Genomic DNA, 26614 nt, shown 5'->3' with positions numbered 1-26614 from the left:
AAAAAGACAAACAACCCAATCCAAAAATGGGCAGAAGATCTAAATACACATTTCTCCAAAGAAGGTATACACATTGCCGACAAACGCATGAAAGGACGCTCAACGTCACTGATCATTAGAGAAATGCAAATCAAAACTACAATGAGATATCATCTCACACCGGTCAGAATGGCCATCATCAAAAAATCTAGAAACAATAAATGCTGGAGAGGGTGTGGAGAAAAGGGAACCCTCTTGCACTGTTGGTGGGAATGTAAATTGATACAGCCACTATGGAGAACAGTAAGGTTCCTTAGAAAACTAAAAATAGAATTACCATATGACCCAGCAATCCCACTACTGGGCATATACCCAGAGAAAACCATAATTGAAAAAGCCACGTGCACCCCAATGTTCATTGCAGCACTATTTACGATAGCCAGGTCATGGAAGCAACCTAAATGCTCACTGACAGACGAATGGAAGAAGATGTGGTACATATATACAATGGAATATTACTCAGCCATAAAAAGGAACGAAATTGGGTCATTTTTAGAGATGTGGATGGATCTAGAGACTGTCATACAGAGTGAAGTAAGTCATAAAGAGAAAAACAAATATCGTAAATTAACGCATATATGTGTAACCTAGAAAAATGGTACAGATGAACCAGTTTGCAGAGCAGAAATTGAGACACAGATGTAGAGAACAAACGTATGGACATCTGAGCAGGCACCATGTCATGTGAAGCACGTCCATAATGGTTTAACAGCAGTATTTTATCACTATAGTAAGTTTTAAGAGGAAAGTGGTAGGAAGGATTTCTTCAATAAAACCGTAATTATAAAGTGGTTAATTGTATTACAATTTAAAAAACGTATTTTATTTAGGAGTAAAAAATAATTTTGTCACTTTACAAAGGTGTTAAGTTTTTAATAAGTTGATTTAATGTCTTATACTTAGTAGTCCCACTTTCAGAAGAAGAGATATGCATGTTTTGCTCAGTCCTTATCACATCAGTGGCAGTCAACTGAAAAATCCAAAATTATTTTTTAGCAAGCCAATGGTTTCGTGTTTATGCAAGTTAATGTTGGCTCAATAGGCAGAGAGGACCAGAACTGTCATTCTAATGTGTTTTTTATTTATTTTAAAATTGAAGTATAGTTCTAATTGTTTTAATTCGTTGCATTAAAAATCTGTTAAAAACAAAAATGAAAACAAACCAAACCTCCTACTTTATTTTTCCTTGCACTTACAAGAGGAATTCAAAGTTCCTCTAGTAAGTTCAACACCTGGGGGAACTTCATTAAGCGCTATTCCTTGAAATCACCGCTTCACGGTGCAAAATAGGGGCTTTAAAATCTGAAGAAGTTAATGTAACGTGCACTGCTGCTCAGGGACTCACAGTGGCACTGGGAAATGCTGCCGTGCTATTACCTTAATTAATGTTTCCATCAAATGAATGGAGTGCAAGAAAAAAAAATCATGTCTAAAAGTCAGCGTTTAAAGGATTTGGAGAAACAATAAATTCCTGATTTCAACATTAGCTGAGGAAGACTTTAATTTCTGCTCTCAAACAGTCTTTAATTCTGGTAGCTACATGTGAAGACATAAATGGATGCTGGATAAAGTTCAAAGATACTAAAATGATTAAGGAATCTGTTGACTGCTACATGTAGTAAACTGTAAAAAGTGTTACGACACTTCAGTATGGAAAAGGCAATGTAAAAGGCAGATTATAAGACTGCATAGTGTTATGAACTGTTATGAAAGGTATATCCTACTCGAACTTGTTCACCAAATTTCAAAATTCTAGAATTTAAGATTTCTACAACAAAGGCAATACCAACTTAAATTTTGAAATAATTTAAGACAAAATATTATTCTAAGCTGTGGAGAGAAAACATCTATCTTGTAAGAAGCAGTGTAAAACTAAATTTTAATAGTTTGAAGGAGGATTTGGGTGATTTTTATAGATTTTATGGACTTAACAGTAATCTTGCAAATATATTTGGGTGGGGATAGGGAATAGCTGACTTTTAAAGGTTGTTATTACAAACAATAGTCATAAATTCTCACAAACCTTCCTTTGAGGTGAATGCAAAACATACAGGTCTGGACCAAACACCAGAATTCTTTGCTTCCTATTAAAAAGTTGCTACTGGACAGTTCTCGAATGAAAGTGTCAGCAGAATTTCAAATCTGCCTCATGCCTTGAACGTAGAAGCAATTCCAGGGTTTCAAGAATTTTTAACAATCAAGGGAAAAAAGGGGGTTCACTGCATAATAATTAGATGCTAAACAGTCTTGACTTATTTAAGCTGCCTTTCTATTTTCCCCAATGACACAGGAACTATCAAGTTTACTCAAATTTCTCTTTGGGCAAGTCCTGGCTAACCTTCTGTGCTCCCCTGTGTATAGACATATATGTAGAATCTGAACATCTTTATAAGTTTCTCCAACCAACCACTGGCAAGCTGGGTCATTTCTTCTACTCTTCATGAATTCATCATCAATACAAAGTGGCAATTTTAAAATCCTACAGTTTCTCTGAAGATCATGAAATATCTTGATTAGTACAGCCTCACAGTTTTTCTTTTTTACATATAAATTTTAAGAAAAACTAGCTTTTGATGCTAATGTAAATATTCAGATTTTCTAAAGGTACTGCTTGACTTGCTATGTTATTAGGAACACCAGTCAGCTTCCTTGACAAAACTGATCTTGAGGAATCTAAGTTTTGAAGATATTTCTGACTGTTTTTAGACAGCAAAGGTGCCGAGGTCAAACCATATGGCACCAGAGTAAATAATCAGTTGCTTCAAAGAAACACTTGTTGAGCTACTGATGCATGCTACAAAGAACTATCTCATTTTTTGGAGCATTACATGAAAGGGCAGGTGTTAGGAATGGGGAAAAATGCCAAATCTCACTTGAGGTTACAGCAGCTTACTGACAATATGGTGAATGTCACAGGGACCAGGCAAGGTAATGATGGTGAGATATAAACTGACTACGTGATTAAACCTTAAATGCCTGATGAGACAGCAGTTCATTACTAAGTATTTATAGGGTCTCATCTGTGGTGTGTCAAATTAAAAATCTGATATTGTAACAAACTATGCTAACTTTCTACTTTAAAAATACATTAATCTAAGCTACTTAAGGAATACCTATGTAACAGTTAAGCAATATTTTATTTATTTTAAAAGTTTATAATTTGTTCAGATATTGTGCCTGAATACTGGTGCTGAGAAGTAAAAATAATTTCTTACCCTTTTCCCTAAAATTTCTGCCAGTTCTTTCAGGAATTCAAACAACAAGATTGCATTCCCTATACCCTGTCTCCTCCTTTTTATTTCCTTTCCCTGTTCTCTATCTCACCTGGGAATGTCGACCTTGAAGCCAATGGCTTGACCTTTGGCAGCTACCATCTAATTCCAAATGGAGTCATGTCAAGGCAACTGCACACAGCAGGTGTACAAGAAATGTTGGCACTTTACCATCAAGGGCAAAGACAGTGCCATTTTTGAGCATTAGCACCACCCCAGAGTGGATAAGAAGCGGGGGGTTCTGGCCTGCAGAAAATAGGAAAGCAGGAAAAACACATAAAGAAATGCCTGTGTGCTTTGTGGCTAAGGAGCCACAGCCCTAACAGTAGCTCAGAAAAAAGGCAAATTATTGGTAAAGCTAAGGCAAGGAAATTTTCTTCATGCAGAGCATGTGGTTACATAACCGTAAACCACAGCATATTTGGTTACAAGGACAAATAAAGTTCATTTATATTCATTGCTTAATGGAAGTTTTTATACATCCATATTGTTGTGTGATACTTTAATATTGATGTAGCACCTAGTGTCAATTGACCTTGAACAACAGTCCATTAAATATCACCAGGCCCTGGTTGAATCAGTGGTTAGCATCAAATACTACCCTGAGGTGTCCAACTCAGAGACGATTTAAGCTTTATGACTTGATGAATATAGCAATGATTTATTCCTTGGCACTAAGGGCACAGGGAGAACAAGCTTCTGTTTTGTTTGTTTCAAGTCAGTGAGTCAGATCCAATACTGGAAAACTTTCAAAAAGTATACTAAATTCTTCCAATGCCTACACTAGGCTTTGGTCCTATGTTAAACATCTTTAAGAAACTGGATTAATTATTTCAACAGCTAACTACTATTTAACATTCTATAGACCCTTTTATCAATTCAAATAACTATAAACCTATGTGTATCAAAAAGATATTTTTCTATTAGTCTGGCTTTAGAATCTATTATCTCAATTGATAACATGAAAAACTGGGTTATGTTGTTGCTTTGTTTTAAGGCGACCAATAAGATAAAGTTTTATTAACACCGGATTTTCCATCACATAATAATGGCTATGGTTTCTTAAAGACTCAGTATATTTAAGTGTTGGGCTAAGTTTTTGACATGTACTGTCTCATTTAATCTTTACAACAATCTGATAAATTAGGCACTATTATTCCACTTTACAGATAGGAAAACTGAGGCACAAAGATAGTAAGTGACTTGCCTAGACCAACAACTAATTAATGTCATGTGAACCAGAGCTGGATTCAGGTCTAATAAGCTCTGAGGTCTAGCTCCTGGTCACTAGGGTGGACAGTTTTCACTGGGCTCTCCTACTGTAATTCACCACAGATAACTTGCAGGAAATTATTTGGTACAATTAGCCAAAAGGATTACTCAGACTAGACCCCTACCAAGCATAAAACACCATTCACTAGGGAAAGCCTCGATTAAACCCCAAGATGAGTTCTGAAGTTAAACCTACAGACGTTTGTTGAGCGCACGCAAAAGAGATGAGAGGCAAAGTCAGAAAAACAGACCTCATTTCAAGAAAAAGAAAATATTCAGGATTAGTTAAAAAGAAGCAAATGTACCAACCTTATTATTAGGGTGTTTCTACATTTTATCTTAAAATGTGGCTACTATAAAATTATGCTACCTGCCCACATTCTGCACTCTTTCTCAAGTTACTATATACAAAGAGACAATATGACAAGCTTTAAAGAGAACAATTCAGCAAAAACTTATAAGTCAACAAAGCAAAAATAATTACTTTCTGATAGATGAAAATATAAGGGTAATTTAAACTTTACATATCTGAGTGTATACATTAAAATAATAGTATGACCATTGGTATGTCATCAAAAATAAATAAATAAGACTGTCATAGGTGAAATGAATCAAATAACACTGAGTATTTCTTACTGATTTAGTTTTTCATCTATACTGTGGTAGTAGTTTGTTTGCTCCAGGCTTCTGATCCCACAACATGACTAAACGTTATTTGCTCTGGAGATTAAATGACGGACAAAACAAAACAAAGCCCAGATTTAAGAACTCGTGGTGGGCTTGGGCAGAAAACTTGGCATTCTGCTGAAGAGAAGGAGAAATTGCTATTGAGTGAGCACCCATTCTGTGCCCAGTGCTGGCTGAGTAGTTTATGGATCTAAACATTTCAGCAGCCCTACTAAGACCACGTCATCCTCCTCCTTTCACAGCTGAGGTAACTGAAGCCCAGAGAGGTTAATTAACTCACCACAGTCCCAGCGGGCAAGAAGCAGAGCTGAGATTCAACTCCGGATGTCTGACTCACTAGACAATGGGGTTCCCCCAAAATTAACATATAAATATTATATATACATATAGTAATCTTAACTCCTTTTTCTCCTAAAATGACAGGATTCTCAAAATATAGCTTTAGAAAAGCTGGGGGGCAGGGGTGCGACCCAACCCAAGGAAAGGAACACCCTCATGGAGTAAGGTAGTTACCGTGGCTGGACAATTAGTGGGGTCTGTGGAGAAACCAGAGTCCCAATGACCTCCAGCCACCCCAGTTGTTTTCAGTTTGTTTCCTACCACCGGGGAATAGAAAGTGACCGGCTCTGTGAGCGGCCATTGGAAGCCAGGCTCGAACAGTCCTGGACACGTTGGCAGAGGATGGCATCTGCCTTCTGCATTGTGGAAAAGCTCAGAGACACAGTGGCTCCCACCTTAACACACTGAGGAATGAGTCTGTTGCTTCCTATTTTGCCCTGTCACTCTATACGAAGACATTAAGAAAAGAATTTTTGGATCCAAAGAGAGAACTTTAAAAAAAAAAAGAATAATTTTTGGAAGAAACATTGATAGGAACCAGATGAGATGAAGAATAACATGTTCTGTGAAGTGAAAACAAATAAACAAGAGCTATCATGCACATCAATAAGATAATTTGAAAAGCACATTGGAATAAAATAAAGACAACTAGATGTTTGAAAGTATTGAGTGAGCAGATGCCATCTAAATAAGCAGAACTCCTCCATCTAAGGACATCTAGAAACTCAGCAGGTGAAGAAGCATTTAAATCCACCTTCATCAAACTGGCAGGTAGAAAAATGGAGCTATAATCTGAAGATCCATGGTTTCGCACAAGAACTGGAACTTACGAGGAAGAAATGTAGCAATCTTAAAACTGAGCTACAAAATATCCAAAGCGATCAGTCTCAGGAAGAGGATCTGACCAGCAGACATCTTCAAAGACCAAATATCTCAGGTCATAGTTAAGTAGCATTCATCTGGGAACTGAGGAGAGTGATGGCTAACTTATATCAGGACTTAAGTGCAGCCTGAACTACTAAGAACACTGAAAACGCCAACTGCAATCAGGAAGGCCTTCATTCCAAGAGAAGGCATTGAAGTCACTGGGAAGGACAGCACAAAGTCCATTTGACGCAATGCTCAAAAGACAACCTTCTCTCACTCAACGGCAAAGCACTTTGTTATAAGGATCATAGCTTCCCCTTTACCAGGAGATATAAAGATTTTATCAGACAAAGCAATTCTCCAATCATAGACAGATAATGAGAGAACCATTCCTAATGACAGCACAAACTTTCAGGAACATGACTCCTATGGCAAAAAATCTATGGAAGCTAACTCATGGGTGTTCCCAAGAGCTCCTAAATTGAGTCAGGTAGTCTTTGGGGAGATTAGGAATAAGACTTTTGGGTCAACATAACCAAAGCTGCCTTCGTAAGAATTAATTCTGAAGAGATTCATATCTGGAGACGAGGATACGAGATTTTTCCCTACTTGCTCTCCAAGAAATGTGTATAACAAACTATAAAAGTGGACTTAGATTAAAAATTTCCTGAAATCTTTAGTCTTTAGTATAGAATATATATTTTTATTACATATATTAAGGTACAATATTTACCAATATATTGTCCCTCTAAAAATTACCTTTATATTACACTATCTTTCCTTCAAATTGGATCCCTTTACAGGATTTTTCCAGCTATAATATCTGTGCTTTCAAGAGTGGTATGCTATCTATCAACCAATATCAACTTTCCTCTTTGACTGACCTTGCAACAATATTCATTTAAGGCATAATCACTCTTCACGGACAAATCATTGTCTATTAAACAGTAATTTATTTGATGTGTTCCTGGAAATTTTTTTATATCACTGGTTTTATGAAACCCAAGTGTTCCATGAAAGAAACTATAAAAATAACACCACCCTATTCACAACATACTCGTTAAGCATACTTTTATGAATATAAGTAAAACACTTCATAATCTTATATTTACTATATAATACAATTCAAACTGAATTAAAATGCTTTCTGATAGCAGAGTCTTAGGTCTTAGCTATTCCCTGAACATTGTGGGAGATTGCAAAGCATTTTTAGTTAATGCATTTGGGATTAAAACCACTGCTTTTTGGATGAAAAAAATAAAGTTAATTGGCATATTTTACTTCAATGACCAAAAGAAACATAAGGTAGCAGTGCAAATTAATGGAGATGATAGGTAACTTGCATTTTTAAGGGGGAGAATGCAAGAACAATGAAGATTATAAAAGCTCTTTAGGCTAGGCATTTGGTTTCAGCATGGTGTGGTAAAGGGCTTCATTCTAACCATATGCCTCATGCTCTTGAATATCTATGATGAAACTTCAAATGAACAGTAACATTTATATACTTTTCCATGGAATGAAGAATGACAAATCTTTTGAATTTACTTATGTGAAAGCCAATTAGGAGAGAGATTTAACTCTGGAAAGTAAAAGCACCAAAATATAGCTTAATTAAATAAGGAAGATAATTTTAAAAGCATAATCTTCCTACATTCATGAACTTCTTAAGGGTTCAATTCTAAAGGCCTTAAGTTAAAATAAAAAATCTTAACAATAACAAAGCCTACAATTCCTGAGATACAGGAACCAAAGAATTTCTGGGAAATGAGAGCAGAGTCACATCCACACTAGGGGAAATCTAATGGCTTAATTTGACACCGCATTCTCCAGAACCCACTACCCAGGACTCAGCTCTGAGACTCCAGGAGCTAACGACGGTTTCCCTAGGATTACAGAGCCAGGACAGTATCTAAAAAACAATGCTCTAAGTTAAGCCTATAGTTCTACAGTAACATTATAATAACTTTGCTAATAATAACGTGGATCAAAAGTTTTTTTAAAAGGTAGGGAAGAATAACCCTATACTTTGGAATTAAAGCATATACTGCTAATTCTTAACTATAACAAAAAAAAAAAGAAGAAAAGAAAAAGGCAATTACAATCCTTTGAAAATGCGAGGAAATTAAAAGTTCAGAATTATCTAAAAGAACGAGAAATTACACTCATATTTTCTTCTCTAAAGAGAGATATTCATATTATGTATGACAGAAGTCTAATTTTATCAAAAAGTGGGAAGTCTGTCTTGGTCTGCTGTATCTGGATTCAAGACATTTCCAAGCTACTAATACAAATGAAGTATATTAAGCATATAAAATACATAAGTATAAACAATTCACATGGTTTTATAAACATTTAAAGAAAGGTTCAGTGACAGAGCTGAAAATTATTAAGGTATTTTAGCAGAATACCTAACTTCAATTGACATGACTGGCTAGCAGTAAAAACTGCCCTGGGATTAATTCTACACAGTGGCTGGTGGCATACCAGCCTGTGTATGCATAATTACCACATATTGCTATGTTTTCTGTGTAGCATCTATTTCATGTGATCACATTAATTTCAAAACATGAGCAATGGCTATTACTAACAAGGGGACCACAATTCTAATTTAGGAATATGAAGTTTATATTGGTTTGCTTTGTTTTGCAGAATAACAATTGTCATGGCTGGGTGAAAGATACTCTCACTAAACCAATAAATAAAATCGACAAAGGAAATGCATCAGTGAAGCACTCAAAATGTCAGCCTTCAGTGCATACTTATAGCCTAGTAGTTTCTTCAGAACTATACACCAAGACCACTGATGTCCTTCCGAGGTTTAACTTGGCATTGAGCTGATTACCCGGAGACTCTGGAGTTTCCTGCCAGATAAGGGACAAACATACCAACTGGGTATGGTGTGCTACTTGCTGCTGTTTTAAAAAACAATGCCAGATTGCAACACTCTTTGTGCACAAAAATGCCTGACATTTCTGGCTTAAGACCTTTTGGGTCTAATAAATAACTCCATTTCTAATGACAGAGGTTTCTTTCATTGATGGATTTATTAAATAAATAAGTAGTTCGTCAGTTTACAGAATGTGTTATTTCACACAATTTAATATGAAAGAACTAGCAGGTGGTACTATTAAGAACCATCAGTAGTAGGAATTGTTTCATAGATGACCAACTTAATCTACATTTGGAACACTGCCATCCTTTATAAAGTTTTTCCATATAGCACATTCAGAGTTGTAGTGCCCATCTACTCAGGGTGTTTATGAAATCCTTGTGCAACTTTAAACTTGACCTATCCCACTGAACTATATTTTATGGGACTGTGTTAAAACTGCTGTGTATTCATCCAGACCACATTCTTTAAAGGAACTTCAAGCCAGGATCATGAATGCAATTTATGAAATCACTCAGCAGCAGCTGGAGAATGTTTTCAATGAGGTGGAAAATCAGACTGAATGTTGATCACCAAAAAAGGGTGGTTATGTTGAAGTCTATAAATTTAAACTGCAATGTTAAAGTCTTATTCACACTGATTTAAGTCTTTTTTATTTTTTTCTGTCACAAATACAACAAAGATTAAGGTTTAACGTTAACATGGAATTTTAAAAACACCCCAAATGGCTATGATGTTATACATTTCTATTAGAAATTTTTATTATTTTTCCCATGTTAGAAGACTAGTAGCAGCTCATTAGAAAATGTTTTACAGCATCCTAAAGGGCTAAAATGTATTTTAGAGATCACTGATTCTCCAACTGACTTAGGCCATGTGTGTAAAATTGTACTATTTATAAAAATGTATTTTTATAAGCCAACCACTTCCTAATGGGTTGTGAAAGGAGAAAAATCAGTGCAAGAGAGAGGTTGGTTAACATGTTAAAACAGAACATGACTAGATGCAATGCAGTAACCTGGATATGATCCTGGGACAAAAAATGGACATTAGTAGAAAAACTGGTAAAATCCAGATAAAGTCTGTGGTTTAGTTAACAGTATTATACCAACGTTAATTTCACAGTTCTGACAGATCTCCCATGGCTGTGTTAGGTGCAGATGAAGAATATAAAGAAACACTCTGTAGTATTTCTGCAACTTCTCTGTAAGTCTAAAATTAATCCAAAATGAAAGTTTATTAATTTTTAATGTTATGAGAATATTGGTACCTTCTGCAATCCCCTTCTTCTCTACCTTTCCTGTACCGACTGCTTGTGACAAATTTTATTTTCCAAAGTTGGCCACCAAATCTCCCGTCACATGTTCTTTTTAGCCACATTTCCCCATTAAGAACTAGCATTTACTTAGTCATACTCTTGAATCTGAGATCACCCTGAGTCTGCTTTAACCAACAAAACATGGTGGGAGTGATGCTATACCAGTTCTAAGTGTAGCTCTTAACTGGCTTGGTAGCTTCACCTCCTACCTCTCTGAATGCTGACTCTTAGAACCCAGACACCATTTTATAAGAAACCCAAGCAATGTGGAGAGGCTACATATAGGTTCTCTTTTTCACAGCGTTAGCTTGAGCCAGAATCAACCAGCCGTCATGAGAGTAAGCCACTCTGGACATCAAGCCCAGTCGAGCTTTGTGATGACAGCAACCCCAGCCAACACCTGATTACAACCACATGAAAGAGCTCAACCAAGCACTGTCCAGCTAAGCCCAGCCAACCCACAGAACTATGAGAGATAACAAATCGCTGTTTTATGCCACTAAGTTTATGGTAGTTTCTTACACAGCAAAAGATAATTTGGACACGTAATCAACAAAAAGGAAACTGCTACCCAGATGAATTCATGGAAGGGTTGAAAACAGAAGGTCTGAAAAATAGAAGAACTGAAAAAATAATAATTGTTTCTATTTTCACTTTACTATTCTGCCTATGTCTTTCTTTTCACAGAATTTATTGATTATAGCAGTTAAGGACAACAAGTGATTTTCAGGAAAAAATACTCAACTAGAACTTCATGGGAGAATCGACTTTTTCACATTTACCAAGAGTCAAACATATCAGTTCACTAAATGCTTTCTTAAAAGGGACATGAACTACACATTGCATTTGCTTACTAAATGACAAGACTATTTTAGTGACTCCCAATGGCTAAAGCAAGTAATCCAAGCAGAAGCTATAAAAAAACTTATCTAAAATTGACTATATAATACAAAATAATAATAGCTAATACTTATCTCAGATATTCCTCACAATCCTATCAGGTGGCTCTTCTAACTTTCTCTATTTTATCAATAAGGAAAATGAAGTTTAGCAATATTAAGCAACTTGCCTAAGGTCACCAGTTCAGTGTGGGTAGGAGCTAAGCTTCAAATCCAGTTTGTATCCACAGTCCAAACCCTTCCACCACACCTCTCCTGATTATGATATTTTTCTACTTAAGGTTTCTTTCATACATTTTAATAGACTATTAAAAATATTCTGAATCACTAATCAAATAGTATATTTTAAACTTGGTCTAACATCCCATTCCATAGAAGAGATATATATACTTTAAAAAAAACTTTGTTCTGTAAAGTCTTTTATTGGGCCAGTTGCCATAAGCCACTCAGGTTATAGTAATTTTGTTGTAGCACTTGAATGAACTAAGACAGGTAGCTTATAAATAATAGGCAATTTAGCCGAATCTTTGGGGTTAATTACTAAGAGCGAATTAAATACCTACGAGTCTTGACATAACACTCTAAAATGTAAAATGACACGATTGTCTTGATTCTACCCCTAAAAATATCTCTAAAGCAGTTTTTTTCTCCTTTCATCTTCACTATGCTCGTCCAGGACTCCCCCACTTCTTGACTAGGCCATTGCAAATGGCTCCCAAAGGTCCTCTGTGTCTCGAAAATATTTCCTCTACAGACCATGTCCCATACTGTGACCATAATTCTGTCCTTAAAGCATATTTTTGATCCTTTTGCTCCTTGCACTCAGACAGAAAATACTTTCAAAGTATTTGAAAATCGAAGTTCAACCATTTTAGTAACATATGCAAACCTCCACCTCCCACTTCCGCTGCTGCCCCTCTCTGGTCCCAACCATCTTTCAGGGATCACTTCTCACTCTATTTCATCAAATATCATTTGCTCTGAAAATCATCATCTTTCATTTTTCTGCTTAATATTGCTTAAACTCAGGTTTGATTGCTTTTTCCCCAAGTTTTTTTTTTTCTCAATAGAAAATTCGTGCTTCATAAGCTGATAGCACATGCTTACTTTTTAAGCTCAATCATTCATAACACGTCACTTGGCTCAGATCAGGAAGGGAGGAGGAGGAGGAGAAAGAGCTGACACCCAGTGCGCCTTTGAAGAGGTCAAATATGGGGATGTAGGCAACTTTTTTCTCTAAAATAGGAATGAACTAGGCAAGTATGGATGCCATTAAAAATAAGTAGGTCTCAAGGTAGAGAAAGGAAAAGAAGCTGGACGAGACAAGATCATCTGCTTAGCATGAGTACTAGGAGAAAGCCCAAGAAGATGTGAACAAGTCCGTCAGCCTCTGCGGGTCCAGTAGCCCAGTGGTTATCAACCTTGGCTGAACACTGGAATCACCTAGGGAGTGTCTCACCATGTAAAATGTACTCTAGAACAATTACATCAGAATATTTACTGGTGGAACCAAGGCATTGGTATGCTTAAGAACACCTCCAGGTGATTCCAACATGCAGTCAAAGTTGACATCCACTCTGTTAAGACAACGCTGATGAGAAAGGACCAAAAAAGAGAGTTGACAGCTCAGATAACTAGGAAGCAGCAATGCAATACAGTGCCCATATGCACAGTGATGGTTTTCTTCAGGAATGCTTAGTAGCCTGGGAGCAGGAGCAGATAAAGGGAAAGGTTGGCTTTATCCAGAGTTGAAAACTGGCAGGGATCAAAATAATTGAGAGACCTGATCTTACAACACTGCAGTGAGAGACTGCAGACTTCAGGCTAGACAAGAAGTCAGGAAGTCACTGAAATAAAGCTTTCAATGAGTTAGATGAACAGGCAGGAATAGTGGCATGAAAGAGGGACATGACATCAGAGAATAGGATCCCTGGGTTTAAGATTTAAGACTTCAGAGGAGGCATCATTCTGAGTGAGCATACATTCGAGACCAAGGCCACATCAGAGAACTGCCGGAATAGAGAAGGAAAATGCCAGTGGCATAGAAAGTCTTTGGAGAACAAGGGATTGAGGTGAGGGTGCTAGCTGGGGCATTATCATGAATGTTAGAGATACCCAGGCTGACTATAGGAGCTAGGAAGGGGAAAAAGCCAAGTCCAAGGGCCCTTTAAATCTGGAGCAAGTAGAGGATGGCAGGTGGTATGGAGCTTAGAGGATGGCGTCCTTATTAATGAGGTAGAAGAAAAATGGACTGAAGTGGCATCAGCAGAACAACAACCCTGATCACAGAAACCAAGTTCTAAACACACACACTCAGAATAAGCAGCATCCATCTGAGAGGGCTGAATCCTTTCAATTAATGGAAGAAAACAGAGGAGCATCTTTTCATACCCGTACTTGTTCACGTCACCCTCACCCACAGCTTAATTTTCATCAATGGCTTCCACTGCTCTTCAGATAAAGATATTATCAGGGCCCACAAGGTCTAGCATGATCTGGGTCTGCCTAACTCTCCAGGCTCATCAAGTTCCACACTCCCTCCTGGCCCTCTGCGCATCGGCCTAAGGGCCTCTTTCCAATTCACCGAAAGTGCTCTATGTGCCTTCCCACCAAAGGGACATTTTGATTTCCTATTCCCTCTGTCTGGAACCCTCTCCTCTCCCTTCCCTCTCTATTCAGTTAACTCTTACACATGTTTTCACTCTCAAGTGTTACTTACTTAGGGAAGGCTTCCTCAAACTTCCTCACTTGGTCATCTGTTCTCATAGCACTTATCAACACTGTAGTTTTACATGTATTCAGGTGATCGTATCTTTAATGTTTGTCTCTCCAACTGGACTCTCACTTCCGTGAGGGCACAGACTGTCATCTATCATAATCACCATTTATTCCCAATGCCTAGCAAAGTGACTGGCATATGGCAAGTCCACTATAAACGCTGTCAAATGAATAAGTGAATAAATACATGAATAGATATATAAATGAACATAGCGAAAAGGCTGATGTAATCTTGATACTATTCTTATAGCAGCCAGAGATACTATTTCTCAATGGCTTCATATATGCCAGATATGGCTACTCATTTAATCCATGCATCAACCTCAAAGATAGGTTTTATCACCTCAATTTTATAAATGAGGAGATTGACACTCAAAGAGATTAAATGAAACTGGATCAACAGAAGAAAACAGATTTGGATGGAAAGCTCCATAAAATCATGGGGAGGATAGTAGCCAAAATCCTTGTAGGCAGTCACAGAGGATGAGAGAGAGGAGGAAGCAGCAGCATAAAAGGTTGCTTCACTGACTGTAGAGAGCTTCCCTGAGGTGAAGGGGAATTTTCATTCCAGGTAGACCAGTTCCTGCTAAGAATAAGTCTCTTCCTTATCTGCTGGGATAAGACCCTGACATCACCATTTAGTACTTATATTCAAATACATGAGCATCTTTTTAAGAAAAACTGGGTTCTAATGGCAGGAACCCCTATGGCTCATAATCATGTAGAAGTAGAGTGGTTTTCATTTGGTAACAGTACTAGACTGTCTCCTTGACATTGCAAACAGAATTCCAACTTGCCACAGTGGCAGGTCCAAAGCACATGAACACCTATATACACATAGAATATGTGAGAAAAGAAACTTTCACATTTTTCTTCTATCTAGTTTTGGTCAAAAATCCAAGTAAGAGAAGAACCATTTCACATGCTATATTAGTTTCCTAGGGCTGCCATAAGAAAAAGTACCACAAACTTAGTGGATTAAAATAACAGAAATTTATTCTCTCACAATTCTGGAGGTTAAAAGCCTGAAATCAAGTGTCAGCAGGGCCGTGCTCTCTCTGAAGTCTCTAGGAAAGGACCCTTCCTCCTCTTCCCAGCTTCTGTTGGTTGCTGGCAATTCCTTAGGGTTCCTGCATCACTCCAATCTCTGCCTTCCTCATCACACGACCTTCACCTCTTTGTATGTGTCTCTGTGTCCAAATTTCTCTCTTTTTTTAAGGACACCAGTCATGGGAGGAAGGCTCACTATAATGAGTATGAGCTCATCTTAACTTGATTACATCTGCAGAGACTCTATTTCCATAAGGTTACATTCAGAGGTTTTGGAGGTTAGGTCTTAAACGTATCTTTTGCAGGGACACAAGTCAACTTGTTCCTCCAGAGAGCTTAAATGCTACTTTTCTATAAACTGAAATTACTAGAAGGCAGCATACCTGCACCCAATCCACTCAATTCACTTCACTGAAGGCTTTTAGTCCGTCAATAAAATGCCCTTTATGTATATTAAAAGTTTAAATAAAAACATGAAAAATAGTAGCTTCTTTCACAAAACCACAATTGAACACAATAATCATTATGTTTTTACAAAAAGCCTTTTTAAAATTACCATGAGAAAAATTTGTTTCTCCTGATGTCAATTAAAAGTTTTCTTTTGTTTGCAAATTACTAAGCTTTAGTAGTCTACACTATAGTGGTCTACTTATACTTAGTGGTCTATACTATAACACTACAGTAGTGTGGGGCAGTGTTTCTCAAATGTTAGTGTGTGTCAGAATCACTGGGTGGGGGCTTCCCTGGTGGCGCAGTGGTTGAGGGTCCACCTGCCGACGCAGGGGACACGGGTTCGTGCCCCGGTCCAGGAAGATCCCATATGCCGCGGAGCGGCTGGGCCCATGAGCCATGGCTCCTCAGCCCCTGCGCGTCCGGAGCCTGTGCTCCGCAACGGGAGAGGCCACAACAGTGAGAGGCCCACGTACCGCAAAAAAAAAAAAAGAAAAAAAAAATCACTGGGTGGGAGTGACACACAAAACACATACACACACACACACACACACACACAATCACTGGGTGGGAGGGTTAGGGAGGGAGATGAATAAAATCCCAGGTGTCTAGGACCCACTCCAAACCAACAAAATCAGAATTGATGGGGATGAGGCCCAGACATATGCACTTGTGACAAGCATTCAAAGCGAATCTGATGAATACTAAGCTTCAGGACCACCAGGTAGGGTTTTTACACTCCCTTTCCCCCTTTATTCTTAGGGGTGTACAACTCGCAAGTTCTATTTTAATGGTCTTGTGGAGTTCATGTCCTTTGTTGTAAACTACATCGTATTTTTATATTTAAATTTAAGATTAACAAGCAATTTCTAACCATTCCACTTTTGATTACTCGTTTGAAATAATACTTGTGACTATTTTTTAGGTCCTGCAGCAATTTTTTCCAAAGATGACATACATTCTCGAACAGATGGCTCTCTATTCATCCTCACCATGTCCCTCTGTGGCACACTGGAGGAAGAAACTACCATTCCCTTCAAAGATGAAAAACAAAGGCTTGAGTCCAAGTCAAACTGAGTATTTATTAAATACCTTTAGTATGCAAGACACTATTAAAAATCACCTCATGGGGCAGGCTATAGAGCTACGGAGGTGCATCTCTGAATATGGAAAGGTTAGTGCAGCACTGAAGCACTTCCTAGCTCACCGATTCACCATCTCCTTTTTGCACAGAATTAAGCAGTCTGGACAGCTTAATGATTTTAATTGATCAGTATAAGCCATCATGAACAATTCTGAATAAAAGCTCCAAGTTCAAGTACCTTCTTCTTTCCACATTATTTTTCTCATCTTTATTTCACATGTAAAAATCAACTAAAACCTCTCAACTTTAAGATTATAAGGTACTATAATGTACTACAGTCACTAAAGTAAATATATATATATATATATATATATATATATATATATATATATATATACAAGTTCCTATGGCCTTGAAACTATCTGAAAAAAAATCTAGAGTTGGTTTGAAGTCTTTTGTGAAATCCCTTGTGAGACTCAACTGTTGACTGTGGTTAGAATACATTCAAAAGTATAATCAGATTGCATCATCACCATCACCTGCTCAGAGGCGCATTGAAGGCACATGTACTTGTGAGGCTGAAGCTGGCTTATTGTACTACACTCTCATGTGGGCTTGCCAGAGAGATTAGTCACCATTTTGCAGCTGGTTTCAAATTCAGTTGCTGCGATACAAGTGCAGATGCAATGGCTTACCCTAATTATATTGCTCCAGTTTAATCTTTCCATTTGTAGCATACATACTATCTACTGGATCGAGTTCAAGACTCTGAAAATTGGTTTCAAACTGAAGAGACTTCAAAATCACACATTTGTGACCCTCCCCTACAGCTTGCTAATCACATTTCATCACCGTATCTTTTGGATCTTCTGAATCCATCCCAAAGGTGTTTTTAGCTCTCTAAGCCATCACTGAATCTTAACAAAAAGGCAGGGAAAACTGTTCTTAAAAAACATTTGTTTTAGTAAAATAAAAGTTATGTCATCTCCAAAGACACTTTTTGACCTTAATTTTTTTTTTCCCATTTTCTCTCTGCTTAGAATTAAACATACTAGCAAATCCTAATGAAGCTAATCGTAATCAGTGAGTCGTAAACTTGACTGATAATCAAAAGCACCCTATAGGTTTTGGGAAAAACACAGACTTCCCAGCTTCATCAACCTATTGAGTCATAATTTAAAGAGGTTTCTTTTAAAATTAACCTACAAGCTAAATAAAGCTTATGCTGGTACTGCTTCTGAGAGTCAGAATGAAAGAAAGAAAAGAACAGGTTTCTGCCCATTTCGGGCAGGTCTTTTTGCTGCCTGCTATTGTCCATATCTAATAAATGCCTTGTGTCAAGAATAATATCTATACACACAACACAGATAAATTAGAAATTTGGGAGTAACATATACACACTACTATATATATATATATATATACAAGTTCCTATGGCCTTGAAACTATCTGAAAAAAAATCTAGAGTTGGTTTGAAGTCTTTTGTGAAATCCCTTGTGAGACTCAACTGTTGACTGTGGTTAGAATACATTCAAAAGTATAATCAGATTGCATCATCACCATCACCTGCTCAGAGGCGCATTGAAGGCACATGTACTTGTGAGGCTGAAGCTGGCTTATTGTACTACACTCTCATGTGGGCTTGCCAGAGAGATTAGTCACCATTTTGCAGCTGGTTTCAAATTCAGTTGCTGCGATACAAGTGCAGATGCAATGGCTTACCCTAATTATATTGCTCCAGTTTAATCTTTCCATTTGTAGCATACATACTATCTACTGGATCGAGTTCAAGACTCTGAAAATTGGTTTCAAACTGAAGAGACTTCAAAATCACACATTTGTGACCCTCCCCTACAGCTTGCTAATCACATTTCATCACCGTATCTTTTGGATCTTCTGAATCCATCCCAAAGGTGTTTTTAGCTCTCTAAGCCATCACTGAATCTTAACAAAAAGGCAGGGAAAACTGTTCTTAAAAAACATTTGTTTTAGTAAAATAAAAGTTATGTCATCTCCAAAGACACTTTTTGACCTTAATTTTTTTTTTCCCATTTTCTCTCTGCTTAGAATTAAACATACTAGCAAATCCTAATGAAGTTAATCGTAATCAGTGATTTGTAAACTTGACTGATAATCAAAAGCACCCTATAGGTTTTGGGAAAAACACAGACTTCCCAGCTTCATCAACCTATTGAGTCATAATTTAAAGAGGTTTCTTTTAAAATTAACCTACAAGCTAAATAAAGCTTATGCTGGTACTGCTTCTGAGAGTCAGAATGAAAGAAAGAAAAGAACAGGTTTCTGCCCATTTCGGGCAGGTCTTTTTGCTGCCTGCTATTGTCCATATCTAATAAATGCCTTGTGTCAAGAATAATATCTATACACACAACACAGATAAATTAGAAATTTGGGAGTAACATATACACACTACTATATATAAAATAGATAAACAACAAGGACCTACTCTATAGCACAAGGAACTATACTCAGTATTTTGTAATATCCTATGTGGGAAAAGAATCTGAAAAAGTATATGTACACACACAAATACACGCACACGTTTGTTTATATATATACATATATACATATATTAATAAATGTATGTATAACTGAATCACTTTGCTGTACACCTGAAACTAATACAACACTGTAAATCACCTATACTTCAATTTAAAAATTAAAAAATAAAGAATATCTATACAAAGAAATGAGGTAAATCGGAACTTTTAAAACAAAAGAAAAGAAAATACTAGAATCATCAGATCCACAGAAGATAATCAGACAAGAGGCTCCAAGAGGATATTTTTGGATGTGAACAATAATGATGAGGAATAGAACACCTATTTCCAAATACTCTTAATTTCTTAGGCATCTGTTTCTATTTGTTGGATGCCTGTAGTTTTTTATCAAGATAACTTAAAAGTATGATTTTGAAGGTATACATTTTAAATTTTAGACTACGCATTTCTACTCTCTTGTTTCTTAATCATTCATTCACTCATTCCACACTAGTGTTGTGAATAAAGTGGTAAACAAGAATAAACAAACCATGCACACACCATGTGTACCATACCACATATGACATTATAAAAAATTAAAATATTAAAAGTTTTATGATTAAAATAAAGTGTACTAAAATAAAGTGTAAGAAATTCACATCAATGTATTTCAAAATACCATTAGGGATAAAGATAACACATTCAAGTTACAGGGGACACATCATTTGGAAAAATCACTCAAGTTCTGCAATGTTTCCTCTCCCCAAATGAATGATGCCAGTTTTACTTTATTATTTGATCTAAAATTTATAACTTATGGGCTTCCCTGGTGGCGCAGTGCTGGAGAATCTGCCTGCTAATGCAGGGCACACGGGTTCGAGCCCTGCTCTGGGAGGATCCCACATGCCACGGAGCAACTAGGCACGTGAGCCACAACTACTGAGCCTGCGTGTCTGGAGCCTGTGCTCCGCAGCAAGAGAAGCCGCGAGAGTGAGAGGCCCGCGCACCGCAATGAAGAGTGGCCCCCGCTTGCCACAACTAGAGAAAGCCCTCGCACAGAAACGAAGACCCAACACGGCAAAAATAAATAAATAAATTAATAAAAACTCCTACCCGCAACATCTTCTAAAAACAAAAAAAAATTTATAACTTGTACAAAAATATGAAGTTATTAATAAATGTTTTGCTACAAAATGTTAATCAACACACTGTTGACATAATGAATCACTGTGTTAATTCTAAAAACTGGATTTCCCCAAAGTCTAAAAGCTACACAACCATGATAAATAGAATCTACAGTACTTTCAGTTACTCTGCTTAATATTCTAAAATTAAACCATTAAACAACAAGTTTAATTAATGCAACTTTCCTAAACAGACTTTCACATGAATGACAGAATATGTTAATCTGACAATTATTTATGGCCAGTTATAAACTTAAGCATACACAGAAGTGGTGAAATTTAACCAAGTCTTGGGGTCAAAATTTTAAACTCATTCTCCCATCCAGACCACAGTTCCCAATCCATACAGTTACAAATTAATTTACAAATATTATTTATTTTAGTTGTTCAAAATACAAGCTATTTTACAAACACATCATACTGTGTATGGCTTAGAGTGGGAAAAATAGATGAACTAAATACAATAGAGGTTATCTCATCCAGTGCGATTGGAACCATTTCTTCATTTAATAAAAATCCAGATAAAAAGGAAATCATTAAAAAATGTATACTTTAGACATTACATTTCAAAATAAATAATGTCCATTTATTGATAATAAAGTGAATAATCTGACATTATTTAGAAGAAATACAAATTTTCCTGGCACTGATACTTCCCATATATTAGTATTTCTGAATGGTGATTCAGACTGTTATTCAATACAACATAGAACTATTTCTAGGGCATGTGTAACTATGACATGAGTAATTTTTGGCTCTGGATTGCTCTTATCTCCTCCTACTCCTCATGTTGAATCCATCCTTTTCTGTCACAACCTGTATGGTTTCTGCATCATCCGTAATTTTATCTAAAACAAACTCTGTGACTATTGGTGTACCATAATTAGCGTCTTACCAGTTGACAAAAGTCAATTTGAGATAATTAAAAACATATACACAACAACAACAAACCATGTCCTTCAGAATCTCCTTGTAATTCAGGATATTATTAGATTACAGTTTTCACCAAGGTTCTGGAAACGCTTACGTGGAAATTTTGCTCTCTACCACTATACTATTTCTAAAATGTTTGATGTCATCTATTTTATATGACTACTAGTCCTGTCTTACACTGTTTTCCCCAAATCCAAACTTAAAACTCTTTTTCCATATCTACTCTTTAAATAATCCAAAATCTGATTCAAAGGTCAGAGCAAGGACATTACATTCAATGGCAAAACTATGGCTTTTAGGTCACTTTCTCTAAGGTCCTCCTCAGGAGAGCGATGTGAAGAAACAATGTAGAGGGAGCACGTTGTTCATTTCAGTAAGTTTATTTACAAGTGTTTCTATGCTGAAGGTACATATTAATGGGGAAAATCCTATAAATAAAGTCCATCTGGCTGAAAAACTAAAAAAAAAATCGTATGATGTATATTTTTGTAAAGTTCTAGGATTTGTGAATTTGCCTATAAAAAAGCTTTAGATTGTTAGTTCTAGTTGTATTACTGCCTAAGGTAACTGTAATTCCCTCTTTGAATTTTTTTACTTTATTGCCACATGCTCTGCTTTTTTGCCACATGCTCAGCTTTTTATGTCATCATTTTGGAGAACTGTTTCAACTACATGGTATGACGAATCTGCAGTAAAATTGGCATTATCTATAAAAAGGAAAATCATTTGTAAATTTTTGAACAACAGGTTGATCAGAAGAAAATTTCTCCTTACAAGTGCCCAATACCCCAACATCTGACTTTTCCTCCGCTTTCACCCATCTGTTACTTGATGTAACCTTCCCACATGGGGAAGATTTGGGGTCAAGGCCTTTATTTGCACTAGAGCCGCCAGATTAGAGTTCTGAGCCTTCCTTAGAAAGCCCAACATACATTCATTATACACAATATCCAATTATTTTTAAGCAGATGAGAACTTAGAGACATTTGCATATCAGTCTGATGTAGATTCCTAGATTCTTTAAATTATCTCAACCACACCTAAGTTGACAGCTCCTTTTTTCTATTTTAGCAATTAAACTATATGGACTATTTTCAAAACATTTAACTATGTTTTTGTAGAAATACTTTTTTATACTCATATATTTTTAAATTAAATTGTGCAATTACAATAACAAGCACATATGTTGAGGAGCAAAGAGGGTGACAAATGGACGGGACACCACTCTTCTGGAGAAGGAGAAGCATGTCTGCTCACCAGAGAATAGCCTATCAGCTGCCAATATTCAAAGCTTTATAGAAAAGTTGGAGAATATTGGTCAATCTGCCAACTCATTTAAGTGAAGGTCCGTTAAGACTTTTGTTATATACTTTTCTTTGAGAAAAATTGGGACCCTTCTATTCCATAGGAATGGATAAAAGAGGCACTGAAAAGGAAGTAAAGGTATTTGGAGGAAATTAAAGAAAAATAAACTTTGAATTTACAAATCTTTGTCAAAGACTAATCCTATATTTCCAATTCTTATTTCAAAGATATACTTGTATCATTATATTTTTAAATAAAGGTTTCCCAAGAAATTTGGTGAATACAGATCTTCTTTGACTTACGACAGGGTTATAGCCCAACACACCGATGGTAAATTAAGAATATCTTTAAGTCAAAAATGCATTTAATACATCTAACCTACTGAACATCATAGCTTAGCCTGGCCTACCTTAAACATGCTCAGAATACTTACATTAGCCTACAGTTGGGCAAAATCACCTAACAAAGCCTATTTTATACTAAAGTATTGAATTTCTCATATAATTTATTAAATACTGTACTGAAAGTAGAAAACAGACTGGTTGCAAGAGCGCAGGATGGTTGGGAGTGGTTGTTTACCCTCATGATCACGTGGCTGACTGGGAGCTGCAGCTCACTGCTGCTACTGCTGCCCAATACCATGAGAGAGTATCATGCTGCAATTCTTAGCACAGGAAAAGATCAAAATTCAAATTTCAAAGTACAGTTTCTACTGAATGCCTATCGCTTTCATACCATCATAAAGTGGAAAATCCTAAGTCGGGGACTGTCTGTGTATAATTAAATAATAAAAGTCAATAACAGAATTTTTAAGTATAACTTTTACATAGTGAAACAAAACTCATTTTTCAAATAAGATATGAATGCAATTTCTTCCATGTGGATACAGATACTATTGTATTTTCATTAATAATTAAATCTGACAATCTGAATTCTATCAGTTAAACTAAAATAGCTAATTTTGACCACCCACAAAGCTGTAAGCAGCATAGGAGAACCTGGAAATGCTAACATGAACTGGTAAAAAAAAAAATCTCCATTTTAAATGGATTACTATTTTTTCTTTAACAACAACAACAACAAAAGGTTTTATCTAATTTATTACTTCAATTAATCAACAATGAAGATGGAAAGAATTTAAACAACAAAGTTAAGAATCTGTGAATGGAATATCTAGCAGCATTTACTGAACAGACATGCTTAACTTGAGGCTTTAATAATTCCAGAAGGACTCAAGTAGCCAGCCCACAAGAGTACAGGGCTGTTTCAAAGACAGAATGATACCAAATATGTCACTGTGCTCTGAAATCTTTAAAGCACTAGAAAATATTAGACATTCTTACTAACACATATTAATTAATTCTAATGATGTAAAACTTTTTCATTAAAGATCGTATAATTTGTATTTCCAGGATTTTCCAAAATTTTAAATGATTACTGATAACTTTCCAAAAGTTATTCTAAGTAGTATTTTAATAAATGTTAAGTTCAGTAAAATACTCAGTTTTGTAAGATCCTCCAGGAAAAAAGGAGTTTTAAGCCAGTCTGGAAAATGCTGAATGAACTGAAGTTAGATATTTTCTAGACACAGTAATACATTAAAGACTAAAAGTTTCTTATGAAATGTTTTCAACCATTTTAGGCCAAGCATTTCCAATACTTAATTTAAACATGATTCTCCTTTATTACCAACTATTAACATCTAAGAAAACTAGTAAATGTTAATGTTTCCAATTTAACTCAAATATTACTAAGTCATCTCTTATTTTGTCCTAATATGAAAGATTTTACATCAATTTTACATTTTTTTGACCTACTACCTTTTGTCCTATATGTTATATGCAACATGCGTTCACCTCTAATTCTGGGTAAACCTGTTATTTAGCTACATGGTGAACAACCAGCAATGGAGTCACCGAGAAACCAATTAAATACAAGAATGTAATGATCAAGTGCACGAAAGAAATAAAAATCAAAACATCAAAATTAACAGAATTCATAACAATAAAAAAGTTTTCATACAAAAACAAATATTTGAGATCCGTCATATATATATCAACAGAAGACAACAAAAATTGAAACAAGACAATACAGAATTACTGTCCTTGCTTTAAAAAATAATAATACTGATCTTGAGATGGAAGTAAATAAGACAACAAACATGGCCAGAGTTTACAAAGTTTGAGATGTTGAAAACATAGCTTTTGTAATAGCAGATTTTCCTACCAAGCCGTCCATCCTCTAAAGTACTATGAAGGTAAGTGGAATATAGAAATCTATCAAAAGAATTTATCTTCAAAAAGCTTAAAAATTATCCCTCAGCCCCAAACATTCTATAAACGTATGTACTAGGTTGTGAATCACACCTCAACATACATAAAGATTATCATTTGGGCCATATTCTCTGACCAGAGTGCATTAAATTAAAAATCTTCACCAAAAAGATAACCAAAACAAAACATCTCGTATACTTGTAAATCTTAAAATATTTTTACATAACTCAGCAAACAAGGATTAAAAATTGAAAACTGTAAAACCGCAAACTAATGGAAGTAATACAAAATAAAAATTGGAAGCTGCTAATTAGCAGTTAATGGGAAATACAGAGATTTTAATAAGTATATTAGAATATTAAGAAGTTTAAAAATTGATGAGCCAAAAGTAAGCAACCAACCTAAGAATCTAAAGGTGAATTATTAGAAATAAAAACCTTAAAAAGATGGTTGCTACAAAAATCAACTACATGTTTTTATACTAGCAACAAAATAGAAAATGCAATCTTTGAAAAGAAAACATTTTCAGGAGGACAAAGTAGTGAACACGCATGTACCCACCACTCAATCTGAGAAAGAGAATTTATGTTAACCTTGAAGTCCCCCGATCTCACACTTCCTTACTCCCACCTCAAAGGTATATTCCTCTCTCTAAATTCCATGTTACCCATTCTCTTTTTAAACAGTGTTATCATATTCATTTTAGTTTTACATGTTTCAGAACCATATATAAATGGAATGACAAGCACAATGTTTAGACAATATTCTTCAATGATTTGCCTTTCTCATTCAACATATCAATATCTGGGATATTGCTGCATGTACTTTTTACTTCTTCATTTTTATTTGGCATTCCATTTTATAAATATACCACGGTTTATATATCTGTTCTAATGATGAACATTTGGGGGTCTTTCTTATGTTTTATTTTATCATTAAAGGCAATATTGTTATTGGAAACTTATAGGCAGAAAAAAGAAAAAATAACCTTGACTTAACTCTAACACTCTGTACAAAAATCACTCAAAAGAGACCACATAGTTTATGGTATTTTTGTTACAGCAGCCCAAAGGGACTAAGACAGCAGCATAAGCAAGGGCTAAAAACATCAGGTAAGACATGTCATTTTTTTTTAACATCTTTATTGGAGTACAATTAATTTACAATGGTGTGTTAGTTTCTGCTTTACAACAAAGTGAATCAGTTATACATATACATATGTTCCCATATCTCTTCCCTCTTGCGTCTCCCTCCCTCCCAACCCTCTAAGTGGTCACAAACCACCTAGCTGATCTCCCTGTGCCATGTGGCTGCTTCCCACTAGCTATCCACCCTACGTTTGGTAGTGTATATATGTCCATGCCACTCTCTCACTTTGTCACAGCTAACCGTTCCCCCTCCCCATATCCTCAAGTCCATGCTCTAGTAGGTCTGTGTTTTATTCTCGTCCTACCCCTAGGCTCTTCATTACATTTT

The 26614-nt window shown here is 36.0% G+C and overlaps 1 protein-coding gene and 1 pseudogene across 4 annotated transcripts in view; one reads left to right on the top strand and one right to left on the bottom strand.

Annotated features, from left to right (window-relative positions):
• Positions 1–26614, bottom strand: part of UMAD1 (UBAP1-MVB12-associated (UMA) domain containing 1) — a 260457-nt gene that overhangs the window by 157927 nt on the left and 75916 nt on the right. The window lies entirely within an intron of this gene.
• On the top strand, positions 2889–6733 carry LOC102996393 (5-azacytidine-induced protein 2-like; annotated as a pseudogene).

The sequence above is a fragment of the Physeter macrocephalus genome, chromosome 5, assembly GCF_002837175.3.
Source record: "Physeter macrocephalus isolate SW-GA chromosome 5, ASM283717v5, whole genome shotgun sequence".
Classification (NCBI taxonomy): Eukaryota; Metazoa; Chordata; class Mammalia; order Artiodactyla; family Physeteridae; genus Physeter; species Physeter macrocephalus.
Note: the sequence above shows the minus strand (reverse complement) of the source record. Positions and strands in the feature narration are given on the sequence as shown.